General features: G+C 50.5%; 2 long non-coding RNA genes across 2 annotated transcripts in view; one reads left to right on the top strand and one right to left on the bottom strand.

Annotated features, from left to right (window-relative positions):
* LOC145722016 (uncharacterized) overlaps positions 1–1,977 on the bottom strand; it is a 24,112-nt gene extending 22,135 nt beyond the window's left edge. Inside the window, exon 1 of the long non-coding RNA XR_014146051.1 lies at positions 1,800–1,977. This is a non-coding gene — a long non-coding RNA (uncharacterized LOC145722016). The remainder of the gene's footprint in view (positions 1–1,799) is intronic.
* A 14,952-nt stretch (positions 1,978–16,929) lies between these two features.
* On the top strand, positions 16,930–22,222 carry LOC145722118 (uncharacterized). The gene is made up of 4 exons (XR_014146145.1): positions 16,930–17,125; positions 18,341–19,996; positions 20,096–20,298; positions 21,755–22,222. It is a non-coding gene; the product is annotated as an uncharacterized LOC145722118 (long non-coding RNA).

The raw sequence follows: 22,222 nt of genomic DNA, 5'->3' as shown, positions 1-22,222 counted from the left end.
TCCCTCCCACCCCACCCCCCACTCCAGCAACCCTCAGTTTGTTTCCTGCGATTCAGAATTCCTCATATCAGTGAGGTCATATGATACATGTCTTTCTCTGTTTGACTTATTTTCTGCAAGGGTTTTTGATGGTCACATTTCTTAAATGCATTACCCCAGGAACAAGCCGGGAACAATCCAGGTATGTCGCTGACAGCTATAATTAAGGCTAATGATAATATGAATCCTGATAATAGCTAACATTTATTGATTGCACACACATTTACCCCAACAACAGCCCTCTGAGGTGTTTACTCTTATAATCACTACTTTGCACCGGACGAAACCGGGACACAGAGGGGATAAGGGATTTGCGCAAGTTCTCACAGCCCATGAGTGGCTGAGCCAGGGTTCCAAGCCTGGCCCCGAATCCCATGTGCTAGCTACCCAGCCGTGGGCAGCAGTGATCTCAGCAGCTCGGGTGTGCGTCCCCATGCCTCAGGAACAAAGCCCCTTCGACTATCCCCTGCCACCCCCAGGCCAAGCAGGGTTCTGCCAGGTGCCATGTCTGTCACCTGTTAGAGGGAAGGGAGTGTGAGGCCAGACTGCCCTCCTCCGGTCCCTAGCTAAGCTCTGTTCCTGAGCCTGCAGACAGACTTCACCTTTGTGCTCTTGATCTGGTATTCGTCATAAGAGGCAGCCTGCCCAGTAGGCAGATTTCCCAAAGTGCGGGATCTCAGTCTGAAACAGAAAAACAAGGAGCCCCTTCTCTGTCTCTCTTTCCCTCCCCATTCCATTTGTCAATACTACAGCTTAAAAATTACTTTGGCCGGGTCACAAAGCCACACAACGTGCAGCCAGAAGGCTCCTCTTGCCAGCAGTGTGCCCCATGACCTGGGACAAGTCACCCCTCTGTGCCCCACCTTCCTCAGCTGGGAGTTTGCCCTCCACGGAACAAAACACAAGTAGATCAAAAAGCCATCGTGGAAGTTTGAAGAAAGCCGAAGAGGAGAAGCAGGTGGAGAGAGAAACATTGGTGATTCTACGCCCACAGAAAGCTCCTAGATTTCGGAAGATCAGGGCGTGTCCTCTCCCTCTGCACCCGGCGGAGGCCACCAGGGTGTTGTTGTCACTCACCTACCGACCAGTGGGACTTGGAGGCGGGGTGAAACGGCACCCAGCAGCCCCGACTCGGGGCCAGGCCACCCACATTCAAACACTGGGGCCTCCTCTCTCAGCCCTCTGCCTGGGTCGCCCCCTCTATTAAAAAAAAAAAAGAAGAAGAATAGGAATAACACCGGCCGCATGAAGTTGTGGGGAGCATTTGTTGACGCAGCCCAGGTAAAAGCATTAGAATGATGCCCGGGACACAGGTGCTCTCCACAGATGTTGGTTAGTAGAGTCGAGGATCCTTGAGATACAGTCGCTGCCTACAATCTTTCAGGGGAGGGAGAACGGAGGTTGTCTGGGTGCTAACCAGAGGAATAGGGGAGGAGCCACCACCCCAGCTTCTAGAGATGGAAACCAAGGTTAAGTGAGTTGCCCAAGGTCACGTAGCTAATGATTCCCATTCTACAGATGAAAACCAAGGCTCAGAGAGCCGAGGTGACCCACTGAAGTGACCCACTAATAAAGATAAGTAGCAGCGCTAGGATTCACTCGGACTTCATGCTTCTGGTCATTCAGTCTCCCCTGCCCCCCCGTAGCCTGGTGCCTGAGCCAGGAATCCTATGCATAAACTCTGCAAGGGTTTTTGATGGTCACATTTCTTAAATGCATTACCCCGGGAACAAGCCGGGAACAATCCAGGAGTGCCACACCTGCAGCTCAGACCGGGTCCTCTGATCTGTCTCCTGTCTTTCATGGTCTCCAAGGACTGAGTTGGGGGCCACGGTCCAGGGCTCCTGGCCTTCCCTGAGAGGGTCCCCTGAGGTCCAAGGGCTCAGCCAGGACTCAAGGAAGGAGGACAGACCTTCCCGGGACACCCATGGTGGATTCCTCCGCCCCTCGCTGGCCTCCACCCTGCTCCAGAGCAGAGGCTCAAGCCCCACCCCTCCCTGGCATTCTTTGAGGGAAAATACATGCGGGTTACACAACCCTTATCATCCCCGTCCTCTGTAGCACGATACATGTTCTTTGTGGTAAGGAAGGACATTTCCGACATGTTTCAACTCTGCTGCCTGAGGATGTGGGGACAACTGATCCTGCATCAGGTCCGGGCTAATCCAGGCGAGGCGGACTGGAGCAGGGCAGGGAGATAGCTTTCCCTGGTGGCGCATCCCCACCCCAGCTGTGCCTCTGCCACATGCTCCCGCCCCCGCCCCCTGACCTGTGAGGATACCCTCTCATCCAAGTCTCTCTGCAGCCAGGGCAAATTTTTCCAGCTTTACTTTCTTTGTTTTATCAAAACAGTAGCTGTTTGGTTTTGCTTTTTAGTTTTTAAAATACCAAATCATGTTTGAGTATTGAGTATGCTGCTCCAAAAAATATCTGTCACAGCTTCCCTCCCACTCCCCCACCGATTTCAACATGCAAGCAGAGGTTAACTCGCCACCCCTGAGCAGACCCCCCAGAATGGAGGGGAACAGCCCACAGATGCTTAATGCTACATGGACGGCCGCACTGTCAGGGAGCCCTGCTGAGGCTCCCACCCAGTTTCCAATAAACATCTTGGCCAGAACCAGGGTCTAAGATGCTATAGAAAGCTCCGTTCTGGACTCTGGTAAACAACCGAGACTGATGTGTTTAGAGGCGCCAAGAGAAAGGAGGGTTCCAGCTCATTTCTGAGGATTCGGCTTCCACCATGCATCCAAAAATGCAGACACAACATGTGGACTAATATCCAAGCACCAAACCAGGGCTCCGGGGAGCCAGGGGCGCCCATCTCCCAGGGCTGGCCACCTGCAGCCCCACTCACTGTTGTGGGCGCGTGCTGGGCACTCAGCCTGTCCCTCGGGGAACTCTGACCCTTCTTGGCCTCTCCATCTAGAGGTTTCCCTTCACGATGGTGGGTCACAGTTCACTCAGTCCCTGCCCTCTAAGAGCAGTGAGACCATAGAAGCCATCCTGAGGCTCTTTCCCCAGGCCGAGGGGTGTTCTTTCTGTCAACATTCAAGTAGTGAGTAACTTTCAGTGTCTTCTATGACCTGGATAGCCCTGCTAGCCACAGAGCCGTGCGCGGTTCTTGTGATTTACCTATTTCATGGAGAAGGCAGCAGAGAAGTGAGATTGAGTAAGACGTTTGTCCCAATGCTCCCCACCCATTCTCAGGCCCAGCATGCCATTTAGGACATGCTGGGCACTCAATAGGCATCTGAAGAAGAAATAGTAAATGGACTCCTGATATGTCAACACTGAGCAGAGGGGGCAGTGAGGAGAGGACAAGGGGGTTCCTGCAAGGCATTCAGGAATATCAAGTCACACGAGCTGGGGCAGACATCATAGACTCGTGAGCATAGAGCTGGATGGTGTTTGGGAGAATATGTTTGGTTGCAAGTAAAAGAACCTCAAATCAATTACCTTAAGCAAAGAAAGAAAGAAAGAAAGAAAGAAAGAAAGAAAGAAAGAAAGAAAGAAAGAAAGAAAATTGGAGAAGGTAATTGGCTGATATAACAGAGCAGCTTGGGGAGCTACTGTCAGGCATAGCTGGATCCAGGATCTGAAGTGATTAAGGTCCTTGGACTTCCCTTCTTGGCTGTCTCTTGGCCCACTATTCTTCTGTGCTCCCTAACCCTCCTACTTAGGCTCTGTTCATGCAGCCGAACATGGCCCCCGGCAGCCCCTCAGTCCCACCTTCCAGCCCGTGTGCTAAGTGGCCACACGCCTCCTCCATCAATAGCAGCGTGAATGCTCCTGGAAAAGCCTTCAGATTGGCAGAGAGGGACGACGATGGTCTTCCACCAGGACTGTGCCGCGGGATGACGCTGTGGCCAAGGGGACACTCTGACCTCTGGCCCCTCCCACCCCCACCACCAGGCCAGTTGTGGCCGTTTCTGCGCAGAGGCCCCTCTGTCTCCCTCTCTGTGTCTCCCTCTGTTCCTTCCTCATCCCCTCCCCCATGCTCCCTGCCCCACTGGCGCCCCTGTCTCATAAAACTGCTCACTGTGTCCTCCTGGATTAACTCAGAGAAACGCAAACTATAACATAACCCGGGAACACCGTCCTGCAATTAGTAAAGTATGAGATGGAGAAAAACTGATTTATGGAGCAAACTTCCACTGCGAAAATCTAAATGCAAAAGAATTGATCTCTATGAAAATAATTTCAGCAAAATGGAAACGGAAACATCAGAAATGGTTTAACTCTGCTGTACGGAAAATTGATAAAGGCATTAAATTGGCTTAATGGAGTTCCCTATGGAATTCTGGTACTTTCCAGAGGAAATCTCATCACTGTTGACTAATTCTGATTAAAATGCTTGCATTAAAATGCTTGCTTGCATTTACTTGCAACCAAACATATTCTCCCAAACACCGTCCAGTGGGCCAAGAGACAGCCAAGAGACAGCCAAGCATTGGGGTCAAAATGTCCACAGGAACAGAACATTGGGTCAAAATATCCCAAGCCCTGACCAAGGGGCTGGAGTTTTGTCAGCAGCCCCAAAGGACAGGCAACATGGGGGGACGCAGCGCCCCCCAAGAGAGAGTGGCAGGGGGCGTGAATCCATCTGGACAAACACTGTGGAGGGAGTGAGTGGGGGACACAGGAGCAGACACACCCCATACAGATCCCCTACAGGCCCCTGCTGGGGCTGGAATGTCCGCTGGTTGGCAGGCCACGGAGCCCGGGGTAGTCAGCTCAGGTCCCTGCCGAGACCTGGCCTGGGGACAGCAGGCCTGTGGCCCCCTGCCAGCCCCGCCCCCACCCGGCTGCCTGGCTGCTCCCACCTACTCATGGAGGCCTGAAGCCCCACAGAAGTCCTCCCTCCCGGGCTCCTGCATTCCAGCTGAGGTTAGAAAGCAGAAGTGTTCCACAGATGCTATTTTTTCTAAATGACACATTGTTTTTGTCTTTCTGACCACAAATACAGTGTAGCAAAAGGCAGAACTTTTGGGAAATGGAAAAGCAAAAGGGAGACACATCACTTCCACCCACGGCACCAGGAGCCTGGGTCTCCCAGCCCCAGAGGGGCCCCTGCTGCACCCTCAGATCAGGGGCTCCCAATTCTTCTCCACCTTCACCCTCTGAGGAGTCCCACAGTGTGGCTGTGAGGAGAAATCAGTGACTTCCAGGCCTAGGCTTCTGTCATCCCGACACGTGCCCTATCAGGTTAGGACTCTTGTTATTCCCATTTTATAGATGGAGGAAAGGAGGCCAGAGAGGTACAGTTATTTGACCAAGATCTCAGAGCTGGGAAGTGATAGAACTGGACTCAGGCCTCAGTGCGCCAGTCTCTGGAGCTCTTGGAACCTCACGGTTATGCATGGAGCAGGGAAGAAGAGGAGAGGGGAGGGAGAAGAGAGGGAAGGGAAAGGGGAGGGAGAGGGGAGAGGGGAGGGAGAGGAGGGGAGGGGAGGGGGAGGGAGAATGGAGAGGTGGGGAAGAGGATGGGGAGGGAAGGGAGCAGAGAAAGGGGGGAGGAAGTGTTAATAAAGGATAAAACACGAAAAGCTTCCACGTGTCCCTGGTCACTGCCCACTGGTCGGGCTACGGGATGAGGCGCCCACACGTGGCCCCCAGGACTCCCTGGAGGGGACCCTGAACTCCTGGTCAGACCCATGCAGATCTTCCCCATGCTGCTCCGACACTTGTCTTCCCAAATCAGGAAGCCACACTCCACTGCCTTTAGGAAACAAAATAAAACCAGCTGCTATTTTTAAAAGGGTATTTTTATAGAACAATCTCTGGTGTCCTGCAGGAATTTCAGCCCCAAAGCCCCTGGTGATGTGGTTTCTGGAGGAGTTAACGCACATCCTGTTGAGCAGCCCAGAAGCTGGGTAATTCCTCCCCTCTGTTCTCTTGCTGAGGAGGCAACCCATCTTTCAGCAGCTTCTCGAATTCCCACATGGGCTTTCTGAGCCCGTTTTCCCCAGCACCTCTCAGCCCCTGCCTCCTGTCAGAGACTGGGAGATTCCAAGCTACAGAGAAGCCAATGTCTGCCCCTCGGGGGCTCACAGCCCAGGGGACACGTGGACCCACACGGTGACACCCCATGGCCCTTCACCCATATTTGCCGGGGGCCTGGATGCTGGGTGCCATGCTGAGGCTCAAGGGTGGGTCTGCCCGGCCCCAGGGGCCCGCAGGCTGCCCACAGTCCAGTCCTAGGAGACCAAGCACAGGGCCAGGCGGCTCAGAGAACAGAGGACTAAGAGATTCCTTCTATGCAGGGATCAGGGCATTCACACGGAACCTGGAGGGACAACCTCAGCTCACCTGGTCTGAATGGCTCAGGCAGGGGACAGCAGAAGCAAGGGCAGAAGTCTTGGAAGAGCTAGAGGTTTGGAGAACTTTGGGCAGTTTAGCTTGTCTGGTGGCAGTGGGCTCCGGGTGTGTTTGCCAGAATGACCCAGGATACCTTTTGAAAAGATTCAGGGTTGCCCTCCCTTTCAGCCCTGAACTCCACATTCAGGGGCCTTCGGGCCTGTCTTGTCAGCTGAGAGGTGTAACCCCGACAGTACTCAGGGCCCCAGGTAGCCAGGATTTGCCCGTTTTCGTAGCTCTGTGATAGTAATAGCTAAACACGCTGAGTGGTTAATTTATGCAAAGCACTGTTTCAAGCTAACAATTAGCAGAGCCCAGATTCAAGCCCAGGAGTCTATTATCCAAACCTATACTTATAACCCAGGATGGCCTTGTATGGGTGTTCAGGTTGCACACTGCACATGGGTGCCTTATCTGTGGGGGCTTCACTCACATTGTAGACATGGGGCCCAGAATGCACGGGAGGGCATGGTGTTCTAGACACCCTGGCCAGTCTGGGAGACTGAGGAGAAGGGGAAGGGGGAGATCCCATCTACATCAACGCACACCGCAGTATACACAGGCAGAGGGGCAGGCACCCTTATGCTCACTCACTGTGGACATCCCCACGTTGCCTCTCCCGCCCCCTGTTGCTGTCTGAGGCCCGATTTGTACTTCTTCAGACTAACCCAGATACAAATGCTCCAGGCCCAGAAGCTGTGTAAATGGGGAGGAAGGCAGGTGTGCGTGCCCTTGCATGCACACACTTATGTGCACCCAAAGCCGCTGCCTGCCCGGGTTCCAGAGTGCCCCCGTCCCCCAGCTCCTCAGATTGTGCCGCGTTGGACTAGCTTCAAAACATCTTCCTTGAGCGAGGAGCACTGGGGGGCTCACATTTGTGCCGAGGCACCATTGGAACGGACCGTGGCCTTGCGGCTGATGTTCCAGGCCCTCGAGGGCCAAGGCTCAGCCTGGCTCTAACCCAGAGGAGCAGGCCAGGGGCTGGTGGAAAAGAAGCGTGTGAGAGAGGTGCACCCACCACCGCCTCGCTCTCCTGGCCTGTCCTGCACTCTGCTAGCCCCAGCAGCTCGCCAACAGTCTTCATCAAAAACCACAGACTCCGAGGTGTGTCCTTTGGAGAATGTGCTGGGGAGGAACAACACCTCCTGTTCCCCCAGCCGCCCTTCTGTTCCCAGCCTCCTCCTGGAAGTACTGGGTGCATCGCTCTTCAGGCTGGCCACACCCCAGCTAGCCTCAGAAAGTGCCTGCTGATGTCCCCTCCCCCACCCTTTCTATCTTTCCCCTGCAAATGCGACCGGGAGCAGAGCAAAAAACCTGTGCATCAGCTCATTATTGCTGCCTAACCAGTCATCCCAAGAGCAACATGGCAGGGAAGGCCAGAGAGGAAGACCAGGCAAGATCCAAAGCTAGACCTGGAAGGGGCCAAGGGGACAGCAGAGTGACGTTCAGGGAAGGGACAAGAAGGCAGACATGGCAGAGGCGGAAGGGAAGATGTGATGTGTCCTGGGGAGGAGCAGCTGGGGGAGGGGTGGGGAGGCCACCCCCACCTCCCTACAGGATAAGCACCAGCCAGCCAGCAGGGGGAAGGATGGGAGGGGGGTGACCTCCTGTCTCTGTCTGCCATGCGCCCATCTGGTCCACCACCGCACCTTGCTTAGCTCTTCATGCCGTCTTACAGAAATCTGAAGTGGTTCTATCACTTAAAAATTGGGAGATTTCTCGCAAATCAATCAATGTGATACGTCACATCTACAAGAGAAAGGATAAAAACCGTCTGATCGTTCAATAGATGCGGAAAAAGCATTTGACAAAGTACATCATCCATTCATGATAAAAACCCTCAACAAAGTAGGTTTAAAGGGAACATACCTCAACATAGGTCTTATATGAAAAACCCACAGCTAACATCATACTCAATGGGGAAAAGCAGAGAGCTTTTCCCCTAAGGTCAGGAGCAAGACAAGGATGTCTGCTCTCAGCACTTTAATTCAACACAGTACTGGAAGTCCTAGCAATCAGACAACAAAAAGAAATAAAAAGCATCCAAATTGGTAAGAAAGAAGTCAAACTTACACTATTTGCAGATGACATGATGCTATATATAGAAAACCCTAAAGGCTCCACCAAAAACTACTAGAACTGATCAATGAATTCAGTAAAGTCGCAGGATACAAAATCAATGTACAGAAATCTGTAGCATTTCTCCACACTAATAATGAAACAGCAGGAAGAGTAATAAAGAAAACAATCCCATTTATAATTGCACCAAAAGTAATAAAATATCCGAGAATAAACTTAACCAAAGAGGTGAAAGACGTGTACTCTGAAAACTATAAAACACTGATGAAAGAAATCGAAGAGGACACAAAGAAATGGAAAGACATTCCATGCTCGTGGATTGGAAGAAAAAATATTGTTAAAATGTCTATACCACCCAAAGCAATCTACAGATTTAATGCAATCCCTATCAAAATACCCACAGCCTTTCTCACAGAGCTACAACAAACAATCCTGAAATTTGTGTGGGACCACAAAAGACCCCAAATAGCCAAAGCAATCTTGAAAAAGAAAAACAAAGCTGGAGGGGTCACAATTCCAGACTTCAAGGTATATTACAAATCTGTAGTCATCAAAACAGGATGGTACTGGCACAAAAAATATATCTATAGATCAATGAAATGGAATAGAAATCCCGGAAATAAATCCACAATTATATGGTCAGCTCATCTTCAAAAAAGAAGACAAGAATATGCAATGGGGAAAAGGACAATCTCTTCAACAAATGGTGCTGGGAAAAGTGCACAGCCACATGCCAAAGAATGAGACTGGACCACTTTCTTACATCATATACAAAAATAAACTCAAAATGGATTAAGGACCTAAATGTGAGACCTGAAACACTAATTTGGAAAGAGATATGAACACCTCTGTTTATAACAGCATTATTTACAGTAGCCAAGGTATGCAAGCAGCCCAAGTGTCCATTGACTGATGAGTGGATAAAGAAGAGGTGGTGTATATATATATACAATGTAATATTCCTGAGCCAAAAAAAGAATGAAATCTTGCCATTTGCAACAACGTGGATGGAGCTAGAGAGTATCATGCTCAGTGAAATAAGTCAGAGAAAGACAAATACCAGATGATTTCACTTGTGGAATTTAATAAACAAAACAAATGAACAAAGGGAAAAAAGAGAGAGAGAGAAACCAAAAAAACCAGACTATTAACCATAGAGAACAACCTGATGGTCACCACAGGGAAGGTGGGTGGGAGGCTTGGGGGGTGAAATAGGCGATGGGGATTAAGGAGTGCACTTACCTTGATGAGCACCAGGTGATGTATGAAGTGTTGAATCACTATAATGTACACCTGAATCTAATATAACACCAGATGTTGATATACTGGAATTAAAATTTTTTAAAAACTGGGAGGTTTCACACACAGGCACGCAGGCCTGGCTTTCTTCTGTGCCGGGTACTGAGCATATGCTGCTGGCTCAGGGCAGGTGGGCTCACCACTTCCCTGCAGAACCCCCTCCTTGGGCAGTGGCTTTGCCCCATCCACTCTCCACATCTGAGCCAGCAGCCTGGACCCTCAGTCAGACATTTGACACCCGCAGCCCTGGACCCCACACCCACGTCAGGTACGGGGGAGCTCCTTGTTGAGACTGTGGTTAGCCGTCAGGGCTCATCCTGAGCTTCGATCATAACCCCAGGAGAACAGAGAAGGACAGTGCGTCACCCAGTCACATTCCACGGAGCCAATGCCTGGGGAAGGGAGCTGAGGCTGAGCCAGGATTCCAGCCCAGGCAGCCGAGTCCAGGACTCATTGCCAACCCCTTGGCCCATCCTCCCCAGGGCAGGGGAGGTGCTTGAGGGCAGGGGGAGGCACTGAGTGAGGGCACCCATGCCAGGCATCGCCAAATCCCACACTGCCTTGCCCGGCCTCCTTGCTTTGAAGACGCCTAGACTTTGGGCAGAACTTTCCTCCTGCCTTTCCTTCAACGGGGACATTTGCCACTTGACTTGGGGGGTTTTGCCGTTGGCAAAACTGATGACGCATTTCTGCCCATTGCCACTGTTCTGTGACAAACAAGAACACCCTTACATCGTGCATGGCCTTATACTCGGGTTTGGCTAAAGCTAGCCCAGAATGTTCCAGAATGTAAGCACGAGACGAGGGTGGGTGAGGGGCAGACGTGATGGAGACAGCACTGTCGACAGTGTGGCCCGAGGCCCCAAGAGGTTGTGGGGAGCCAGGCTCCCGGGTCAGCGGAGTCGGCGAGGGCACCCCCAGGCCTTCCTGCGCTCCTCTGTGAACGAAGGCTTGGAGGTGGGATGTGAGGCCAGGTCCCTGGAGCAGTGAGGGGTCTGTGTGACTGTTGTCAACAGGGCCACACAAGTCAGCTGCTGGTATCAACACTCCTGGCAGGGGGTTTACAATCTCACCTGCTTCTTTCTCACGGTTGAGAAATCTTGACTTCCTGATCACATAGCTTTCACCTCCTCCTTTGCCAGTTTTTCACACTCACACTCTGGGCTTCTAGAGCCCGCTCTCCACACATCGGGAGAAATGAGTACTTTTCATGGGAAAGCCTCACTTCCCAGGGCTGGGGCCTGGACACCGTCCGGTATGAGGGGAATGGACCCACCTCTCCTAGGGGCCCAGCAAGGAGCCGGCGCTCCTGGGGCTCATCCATGAAAGCAAAATGTGCCGAAGACCACCTGGGGACAGGGGTGGGGTGTGCCCCGGGGTCAGTCCCAGCTCTGGCTCTTTCCACACTGCAGTGGGCACCTCACTCCCCGTGGGCGTGGCATGCTGTCGAAGCAGCAAAGTGCTCCTCGCCACATCGTGTGGCTGGGCTCAGGCTCCGATTTAACCGTGTGTAGATGGCAGGGTGTGGAGTCACCTCTCCCGGCCTGTATCCCCCAGACTCTGGAGCTGGTGGGAGCTGCAAGGAGGAGAGAAGGGACTGAGCACAGACAGAGGACTCGCTGCCCCGTAGGGCCTCCTCCCAGCACCCACGCAGGCTGGGGGCTGGCCCCCCAGAATTCCAGCCTCACGCCCACAGATGGAATTTCTAGGAGGTCGAGACACCTTCCCAATGTCACTGGCTGAGCCAGAGGCCTCCAGAAGAACAGAGTGTCCCCGAAGTTCACAAGCCACCCCGTACTCTTTCCTGGGACATTGGCTAATTTCCGTGCCAGCTGAGGGCCTCTCGTTCATTCTAAAACACAGCACCACAGCTTCATTTGAAGAGAATGTGCACACTTTGCAGACACAAACAGCTCAGAAAATAGGTCAAACCCGACGCGCGCATCCACACCGTCTTTTCCAATGCTTCCCTCAAAAATCAAATTGGCAATGTATGCAAATGAGTTGTGAGAATTCATTACGTTAATTTGTCTAATTTCAGAGGCAAACCTGAAGCAAACAGTGCCTCATTCCACAACACTTAGGACCTCCTAGAATATTGATTTCAGAGTTTTATTAGCCTTGCACCAAGGCCCTTTTATAGCCCAGAGGTATGGGATCATCAATTTTCCCATGAATACAAATGTTCCTGCTCCAAGGTCCCAACATATGGCTTCCCAAGGTCATTTCCAGGGGTGACCTGCATGCCAGGCCACCCAAAGCTCAGACTCGGGGTGTATGGGAACGCTTGGCAGGAGCATGGGGCCATCTGTCTCGGCAGGATCAATGACTGAGAACACGAGCAGCCCTTGCGAAGGCATCCAGAGTAACAGGCATGGAATTAAGAGTCTGTCACCTTACTGAGCATCATCCACGGCCAGGGTGGCCAGAGGCAGAGCTGTGCTCAGGGCGGATGAGCTTGATGAGCAATGATGACTTCATCATCTCCTACCTCTTAGGGGACCAGTGTGATGTCTTCGGCGTGACACATTTCACCATAAGGAGCCCAGATTTACCCCCCTGCTAGTCTGTAGCACACCCCGTAAAGGTGGCTAAGGATAAGTTTCATCCAATCTCATGAAAGGAAAGTCACTACGGCCGGCTCCTCAAAGCAGCCAGATGGGCATGGGACTCTGTTTTATATGTGGGACCACACGGAGCCCTCTCTGCCCCCAAACGCCTCTGTGCAGCCTGTTGGGAGCCAGAATCCCCTGCACTTTGGGTCACAGGCCTTCGAGTTCGGCACAAGGTAAAGCATACAGATCTTAGGGCACCCACATCTGCCTTGGAATCCTGGTTCTGCCTTGAAATGCCTTATTGGCCAGGACACATCTGACCTCCGGAAGACTCGGTTTCCTCAAACAGGAAATGGGATGATAACACCACCTGGCAGGGCGGATTTGAGGATTGGCAAGAATATATGCAGCCCTTGCAGGAGCACGATAGGAGGGGCTGTTTTTAGGACTAGAGACTGTTGGCGATCATTCATCCCCCGCCCCGGCCTCCATAGGGTTTCTGCACTTTCCTGCCCCATTCACGCTGGGCTTGGCCGTACGGCTTGCTTTGGCCAATGGGATTTGGGTAGAAGTGACAGGCCTTAAGGGACATGGCATGTTTCCACTCACCCCTTGAGGAAAACATGCCCTAGCCAGGCTCCATCTCTTCATCCTAGACCCCAGAATAAAATCTAACCCACTGCCTGAAACAGCCACCCATCCAGGCCCGGGATTCATCCTACAGACCCTTGATCTTGAGAATGAAGACTTGCCGCTGGAGGCCACCGAGCTGGGGGCTGGGGGTTGGTTTTGCATTTTGAGACAATAACTAACCGACTAGATACTTGAGCGCCCTGCTTCTGTCTTCAGCCCCAGTTGTGTCTACATTTTGGCAATGCTGGCCTTGATGCTCATAGCATCTCCCTAGGAGGTAGTGGTACTCTTCCTGGCCTCGTTCCAGCTTCGTCTCTCACACCAGCTATAGCAGAGGCCAGGTGACAGAGCAAAGACCCTCAGCAGAGGAGGGTGGGTGGGACAGGAACCCTGCACGGGCAGGCACCATGCTGGGGACGCCATGGGTGCTCCTCCATGACCCCTGGGAGTGGTGAGGCCAGAATTTGAGCCAAGAGCCTTCTGACCCCAGAATCTGTGTCTTCACCTCCGTGCAGTGGCTGAAGTTCCAGTTTCTCTGGGCAAGCAGAGTCTCCTAGCAATACAGAGCCCTTGTGTTGGAAGGGATTTACGCAGTTCCCTAGTCCAATAAATAGCAGGTGAACCATGCAACATGGCCGTGTTTGTAGGTCAAAACAGTCAAATATTGGCAATTGCACAGCTTCACCAGATTCACAGCTGGTTGAACAACCAAATTCAATCCTATCTTAACTGGCCAACATTCAGTTCCTATTTCCCTGTGTGGTTCATGAAGATTTCGGGTGGGACTCTCCAATGCCCTGCCAAATTTCAAAATAGCCTACGTGCAGGGCATTTTCCTGGGACACCCACAGTCAGCCCATGGCCAAGGGAAATGGCATCACTCTGGCTTGCTGACAGTTCATTTTCAAGTGCACGGATTGAGCACCAGCCCTCTGCTCAGCCCTGTAAGTAAACAAGTAAATAAAAGTAATAACAAACAAACCAGACTTCTTTGTGACCCCCACTTTCCTTTCTGTTTTATAATGTGTCCTGGAATTCATGCCAAGGATGAGCTCAATCAAAACTACAACCCAGGGGCGCCTGGGTGGCTCAGTCGTTAAGCGTCTGCCTTCGGCTCAGGTCGTGATCCCAGGGTCCTGGGATCGAGCCCCATATCGGGCTCCCTGCACCGCGGGGAAGCCTGCTTCTCCCTCTCCTACTCCCCCTGCTTGTGTTCCCTCTCTCGCTATGTCTCTCTCTGTCAAATAAATAAATAAAATCTTTAAAAAAAAAAAAAAACTACAACCCATCAGCCTCAGATTTAGAAACCTACCCTTTCTCTTTCTTAAGTATCAGGAGATTCGTCAGTCACCACTCCTGTTGTGACCAGTTTTTAAAGACCATCCCCACCCAAATTCTTTCCTGCTGGTCTCCACCCTCAGGCCTGTGGGTTTCCACACTGGCTGGAGTCCCCGAAGACGAGCTCTCCAGTCCTGGTCAGCCTTTTCCCCACTGAGATGCTTTTATTAGGGAAGGGAGAGACAGGGCAGGATGCAGACGGTTGCTGACGGATCGTGTGCTGGGTGCCAGGCCTTGAGCTGGCCCCAGACGTGTTGTTATTTCCATGAATCCTCACATCATCCTGAGGTCATGACTGGGGCCTGGCCGACTCCGAGTCCATCCCCATCCTCACGGGGATGCCCGAGTTCCTCACTATGTGTTGGTTCTTCTGCAAACACTCCCCAGTTCCTTCAGTGTAAGAAGAGCTTCCCAGCTGTAGCTGGCCTCTGCTAAGCCAGGCCCCCTTCCTTCCTGGTCCCCCGACCTGGAATTAGGTGTGGGTGGTGCAGCTCAGCCGCCAAGAGCAGCCTGTTCCTCACAGGAAACAGTTTGAAAAGTCACACAGCTATGGTTCCCCTCTGGCCCAGCTACCTAAGTGCCCTTCCTGTCTTCCTTCCCACTCTGGGAGCAGAGCATCCAAAATTAAACTGCCTGAAATAGATCCACTTGGCCCGGAAGTGGCCAGAAATGCTCAGGGCCTCCTGGAACTTCAGGCAGCTCAGCTCACCCCATGGAGAACTAAGGGCAGCTAATTACGGGCAGCTCAGATGACGGGCAGAGGAAGCGGCCAGCCAGGAGGGAGTTTCTGTCCTCCACTTCCTCCCCATCTGTTTTACCTCCAGACTTCCTGTTGCTTTGCGTCTCCTTTACCAGATTTGCTCGAGCCTTGCCAGCCTCAGCCGACTTAGCAGAACTGGAAGTCAGAGTCCTTGAGCAATCGTGCTTTCGCACAGTCCATTCAAACCTCCTCGCCCTCCGGGGCCTGCCCACCCCTGGCAGCCAACGTCCCTATGCTCCTTCTGTAGCGGCTTGCCCTGGCCAAGCGGATGGGGAGAGACCGGGGCGGGTGGACGTGAGGCTGGAGAGGTGGGCAGGGGACTGACTGCGGAGACGCCGGCCCCCTAGCCGAGGATGATGGATGGGCTAAACTGGCAGGTCAAGGTTTGGATGCTGGCAAATGGGCGATTTCCAAATGCTGCCTTCTGCAGGGTGGAGGTGATGCTAAGGCACATGGAGAGGAGAGGCCAGTGGGGGCTGAGTGTGGACTGGTAGGGCTGTGCTGGGCTCCCCCTGTCTGCGCAGCCTTGGAGTCAGTCCAGGAAGAGACTCCCACTCCAGGGTCTCACTTTCCAGAAGCCCTGTGTCTGCCCTGCCTTCCTGAGGTCCTGCCTGCTATGGAGCAAGGGGTCCAGCATGCCCAGAGGCAAGCATTTGTTCCTGGGGATCCCTGGCATTGTGGAACACGATGATATGGGTGGAGGCAACAGGATGGAGAATGGATAGAAGTTGGGGTACAGAGAGCCCCCCCATAAATCACAGAAGGGAAACACAGAGCCTAGGCAGGCATTGGTGCCTCCCACAGTATCTTCCCTGAATCTGGAAGCTGTGGTCGGCCCAGCCTCCCTTCACCTGGCCCCTGGGGCAGCTTCCTGAGCTTGTGACCCTTGCAGGCACACGGGGCTCCACACTCAGAAGGGCCTGGTGCTCACAAGGGCAGGGTACCTGACGTTCTCTTGTTGCGTCTTGAAATTCTTAATGTTCTCTTTGAACTCTTGTTATTTTGTAAATGCCGTGAGATGGGACATGGAGCCTGCATGTGAGAGGAGGAAGTAGGCACAGCGTGCCCGTCTGCACCCCTCCCTGCTTTCTCCTGCTCCTACACCACTGCCCTGCTCACCACGCAGCCTCTGTAACACGCGGACCTGGTACGCCTGGCCCCACGCCGAGAAGGGTTCCTCACTTGGTTTAATACTCCGCTGTCGCTATCTTAAATTTTTTAAAAGATTTTTATTTATTTATTTATTTATTTATTTATTTATTTATTTATTTATTTGACAAGCAGGGGGAGCAGCAAGCAGAGGGAGAGGGAGAAGCAGGCTTCCCACAGAGCAGGGAGTCCGATGCAGGAACTCGATCCCGGGACCCTGGGATCACGACCTGAACCAAAGGCAGACGCTCAACCAATCTGAGCCACCCAGGCGCCCTCACGATCTTAAAACTATTAGCGACTCCATCTTTGCAGTTGTGTTTTGTAAATGAGATGCACTGGGACAACGAGGCATGCACGTTGGGGGGTGGGGTGCGGTTCCCCGCTGAGCTGTACACGTGCCATTCCGCTGGACCCACAGATGCGTGCAATTCAGCCGGACTCCAGTGAGTACAAGGTAAGCATGTTAGGTCTGCGACCCAGTGAGGCTGCCGGCAGCTCCAAGAGGCCAGCCTTCCATTCAGATCAGAACTTCTCCAGAACACGTTCTCGTTCTGAGAAACGAGAAGGCCCGAGGCACTGTGACGCCCTCTCTTAGTTGTGTCCCGTCCCCGCATTAGCCAATCACTTCTGCTGACATTGAAGGCACGAAAGGAAGGGGAGGGACGGGGCCCCCAGAGTTCCCTTTTCGTCGCCCTTCCTCACTCAGCAGGAAGGCGGAGGCATAGCGTGTGGGCAGAAGGTGATTTCATCAAGAAGCAAAGGAAAAATAGTGGAGCGTTCCCACTTTTGTGATAAGAATGAAGTTCATGCGCGAGCAAGACCTCTGAGCTCGGCCGCGTCATTTCAGTGATTCTGCTTACAGGCTAAAGGCCTGTGTTTCCATTTAAAACTGGGATGACACGGTATAAAGGTGAGTGGTAAAATGTGTGCTAATGATTTTAATTTTTAATTTCTCTTTATTTAGAATATCATTAAATAGCAAATAAAAACACTATGATAAGACAAGAGAGGTAATATGGAAGAAAGGAGAAAGCTTTACATTTTAGTGCCTTTAAATGGCACTCGTCCTTGCTTTTTGAACAAAAGGCCCTGCATTTTTGTTTTGCCTTGAGCCCTGTGAATTATATAACCATCTCTGCCTGGCCAGCTCCTGCCTACTCATCTTTCTGTTTAGGCATCACTGCCTCCAGGAAGCCCTCCCTACCTCCGCAAGATGTTAAGTGTCCCACCTGTGTGTTCCCACGATAAACAGCACACCACGCATCGCTGTGCTCTAATTGTCTGCTTGTCTGACCAGCTGCTTCTCAGCTGGATGAAGCTGCAGAATTGGATCGCCAGATTTACAACCCTCCAGAGCCCTCTCTACCTGTCCTCAGCGTCAGCCCAGGGCCCGGGACATAACAAGTGTTCCTTCCCAGTTGGATGAATGAATGAATGAATGAATGGAAATAGTGTGTCATGTGCCAGACAGGGTCCTCAGCATTTTGCATATAGTGCCGGATTAAATGAATGAATGATGGCACCAAGATTTCTTAGAGGGCCTGACCAGTGAGCTTCCCCTGTGTGACCCAGTGTGGTTCAATAATCCTTGGGCTCTTAGCCATGGCCCCCATTTTGGCCTCCCTCCTGTCCTTCCCTCCTTATTGTGGATCTATATGCTGACAAAATGGCAGGTTCCTTGAGGGCAAGAACCCCAATGTGTGTGTATCTGGGCCCCAAGGGTGGCCCAGAGTTTTGCACAGAGTCAGTACCCATGACTGTTAATAAGTGAATTCGTGAAAACAGCATCTAAGAGAAGACATTCTGACCAAGGTGATTTAGATCCTGATTAGTACATTCCAAACCAAGCCACAAGTCACCCATCTCTTCAGAATATACAAACGAAAGAAAGAAGGAAGGAAAGAAAGAAAGAAAGAAAGAAAGAAAGAAAGAAAGAAAGAAAGAAAGAAAGAAAGAAAGAAAGAAAGAAAAAGAGGGGGAGGAATGAAGGAAAGAAAAAGGAAGAAAAGAAAGAAGAAAGGAAGGAAGAGGGGGAAGGAAGGAAGGTAGAAAGAGAGTGGGAGGGAGGGTCTTATTATTTTTTAAATCACACTTCTGAAAAATGTCAATACCATTTTTTTTGCAGGACTGAAAACAATGAAAACAGAAATCAGGCACTTGGCAAGTCTGCCCTTGGATGCCGATGACAGACTGTCAATCTTCAGGCACAGCCCGGCCACTGCACATTAGAGCAGGCTCACTTTCCAGATCCAGAATGCACATTCCCATATGGGTTTTTGGCAAACCATGATGCCAACGTGTTCATCTTTGGGATGTTTCCCTTTCAGTGAGTGTGGAGCAGAGACTGGCTGCTTGCTCACTAACTCCATTTCTTCCTCCTGGGCACACAGAAAGACTCCATCCCAGCCTCTCTTGCAGTTAGACTGAGGCCCTATGACTGGGTCCTGGCCAAGGAGATGTCAGCAAAAGCAATCCATGCCGCTTACAGGATTGGCCATAAGATCATGGACATGGTGCTCCCCTCCCCTTCCAAGGCAACCCCGGAGACCATGTGTTGAAAAAGATAATGTCACAGGATGGAAGGAGCCTAGATCCCTGAGTCATGGCTTGGAGGAGCATTGCCCAACACACATCAGACTGACATGAATGAGAAACAAACTGTATGGTGTTTAGCCATTGAGACATTGTTACAGAAGCTAATGTTATATGTCCTGGCTCACACAGAATGCCAGCATACCTCTTGGTAGGAATGCATTCAGATGCAAGTAACTGAGAAGCCAGTCAAAGTGGCATAACATGTTTTTCTGCATGGCAGGAAGTAAGTCTTGGAATAGGCAATTCAAGAATGGACCAGTTCCTCAAGGACACCGGCTCATCTGTCTTTCTGCTTAGCCATTCTTGGTGTGTTGGCCTTTGTCCTCATGCTTGTCAACTCAGAGTCACAAAAGGGCCGCAGTGCCTCTGACATTCCATGTGCATCCCAGGCAGCAAGAAGAGCATAGGGTAAAGGGCTGAAGGGTTCTGCCAGTCAGATCTGTCCCAGCTTTTACTTCTACTCTACTTCTACTCTTGCCAACTTCTACTTACATTTTACTGACCAAAATGGCATCACATGCCCACCTGAACCAACGATTAGCCAGCAGGAATGATATTATTACACTGGCCTTCATATAGCTGTGATTCGTCTCCTGGGGCTGGGGTCCGGGCTCCCCCTCCCTGAGATCAGGGAATCTACGGACTGCCTGAACAAACTGCAGATTTACTGGTGGGAAGAACACAGGAGTGGATGAAGGAAATTTTCAACTTTTCACATTTGGGGGCCCTGTTCCTGGGCTCCCAGGGAAGCTCTCCTTTAACATTTACCGATGTCCAAAATCATTCGGCAAATCCTCAAAGCACGGGCCCTAGTTCTGCCCCGAGCACATGTTGTACGTCTGCTTTATTATATATATATATATATAAAAAATAACCAAAAACGAGTATTCCGAACATAAAGATAAGAAAAACAAAACAACAACAACAAAAAAGCCTCCCTGGCTCCCAAAAGAGTAAAGTCATACAGTCTTGCACGTATTAAAAACATAAGATAAGGTCTGCAACTTTCTGGAATGTCCTTGGTCATGATGATTTGTAGCTCTTTATGTAAAAGACATATCACCCTGAACCAAATGTTCCTTCCCCAGAGCACTCTCTTCTTTGTGAAGATTATGTATCCTGGGCAGCTGTTCTCACTTGGGCTTGAATAAAACTCTTTTCCTTTCTTTTTAAAAATTTTTAAAAGGTTTGTTCATTTTGCATCAGTAGGAGTGAAACAGATGTTGGGTGGTCAACAATAGCCTTCCCCAATGCCTGGCACCCTCCTATTTTTCTTTCCTTCCAGTGCATTCTTTCTCCAGAAGCAGTTGCAATTATGAGCGACCAAAGAGATGCCTGGCTGGATCCTTCGGCCTTCAGATCCATGGGTTTGGGCCTCAGCTCAGCTGACCATTTGGTCATCTTGCCCAGGAGACTGGCTCACATGGAGTCAAATGATGGCAAGCTAGCAGTCAAACAGACAACGGCATCTCACACTGGAGGACAGAGGTATCTAGGACAGCTCTTGTCTTTTCTAGGATACCACTGATTTCCATAGACTGGTCGTCAGAAATTAACAGAGCCATTTAAAAATTAGATGTTCAGTCCTCATGAAGGTGCAGTGAAATGAACTTGATCACAGGATGCCTGTAGGAGGGTGAATTGTTGCCATACCCTTGGAAAGCAATCTGGCAGCAAATATCATGAGCCTTAAATATATTCAAACCCTTTGATCTAATAATTCCACTTCTGGGAATCTCTCCTAAGGAAATAATTTGAATACTGAAAAAGCTTTTTGCACCAAGATATTCCTGGCAGGATTACTTACAATAGTGAAAACCTAGAAACAGCCAAAATAACCAGCCATTGGAGGACAACCACTGGAATAAAAATATACATTCTATATGGAATGTATTCTATGAAATGGAGGTGGGACAGATAAATGGATGGAGGGATAGATCGATGATAAGACAGATCAATGGTCAATAGGATGAATAGATGGATGGATAGATAGATACATAGATTCCACCCAATGAACTATATACATTCATTAAAGATGATACCCCAAAAGGTCTACAATGCAAAAAAATGTGCTTGGATCAAAGACCTAAGTTAAAATAATGGGTGTGATATAATTATTAGTATATGAAAAAGGCTGAAATAAAATACTCCAAAACGTAACCACGAGTGTTGAAAGCATGGATGATTTCTGTTCCTTCTTTCTATTTTATGCATTTAAAGTTTTCCTTTTATAAGGATGCACTGTTTTATAATAAAAATTATTTTAGAAAAATATGAGGGTTGCTAAGTGAGCACGGAAATTGGATGGGGCTAAGGGACAGTTTGTTCAGCTGGGACAGCATTTGGAGAAGTTGTCCTGCCCGGCTCTGGGCCTCTCTCTGGTGACCGCAATACTGGTTCGGCCAGTTTCAGGGTCTTTCTACTCCCCACCCCTCCTTGGGAGCAGCCTTCTCTCCCTCTCCAGTCCTGGCAGAGGCCCCTCCCACCCTGGCTCTCAGGCTTCAACGGTGGTGCATTATAACTTTCTACAGGTACCTTCAGTTCTGGTCGCCTTGACTCAACCTGGCCACGCCTCAGGCTCCAAACCAACCTTGGGGGTGGTCCTCCTGTAGACAGAACCTCGCCCTTGATGTTTGCTCACCCTGTGCTCAAACAGTGGTAGCTTTGGCCAAGATTGCCCCGAAATGCTGGGCAACTTTTTGGAGTCCCCTATATACCAAGTAGGAAAAACAATCTCAGACTTCCTTTTATTTTATTTCAATATCCATTATTATTTGAATTTGTTCTATTGGACTATCCATTATTGTTTGAATATCCATTACATTAGATTCTGGGATTCATTCATATTTGTGTTCCCGATGTTGTTCGGTTTTACTGCTCTAGAACATCCCAGAGTCTAAACAGACCATAATACATGTATCTATTCATCTATTTCTGTTGCCAGGGTCTGGGCTGTTTCCAACGTTTTGATACCAGCAACGGTGCTGCCATGAACATTCTGGTAAATACCTAGGAGAAGAAGAGCTGGTATGCAAGGTATGCAAAGGCTCAGCGTCCTGAGACAACGCCAAAACGCTTTCCACTATATTTGTGAGAGAAATATGTATTTGAGAGCAACATAAGTTTGAGAGAAAAAGAGGAAGTCCAAAAAGATTATACAAACTCTCTGTATTATCTTCTCAAATCTTCTGTGAATCCAAGACTGTTCTAAAGCTTCAAGTTTTGTTTTTAATTATACAGCAGAATACCCTTTTTAAAGCTAAAAATGACTAAAATTAAAAAATAGTTTTGAGGCTTTATTTAATGTGATCAAATGAAACCAGGGGAATGATAAACAGAAGACTTATGGAAGTCTGTTCCCTGGGGCTGGGGGAGGAGGGCTCTGGGTGGGGGAGCACAACATGGCAGTTGT

The sequence above is a fragment of the Leptonychotes weddellii genome, chromosome 6 (genome assembly GCF_054177405.1).
Source record: "Leptonychotes weddellii isolate Sample4059 chromosome 6, ASM5417740v2, whole genome shotgun sequence".
Lineage (NCBI taxonomy): Eukaryota > Metazoa > Chordata > Mammalia > Carnivora > Phocidae > Leptonychotes > Leptonychotes weddellii.
This window is presented reverse-complemented; position numbering and strand designations above follow the sequence as displayed.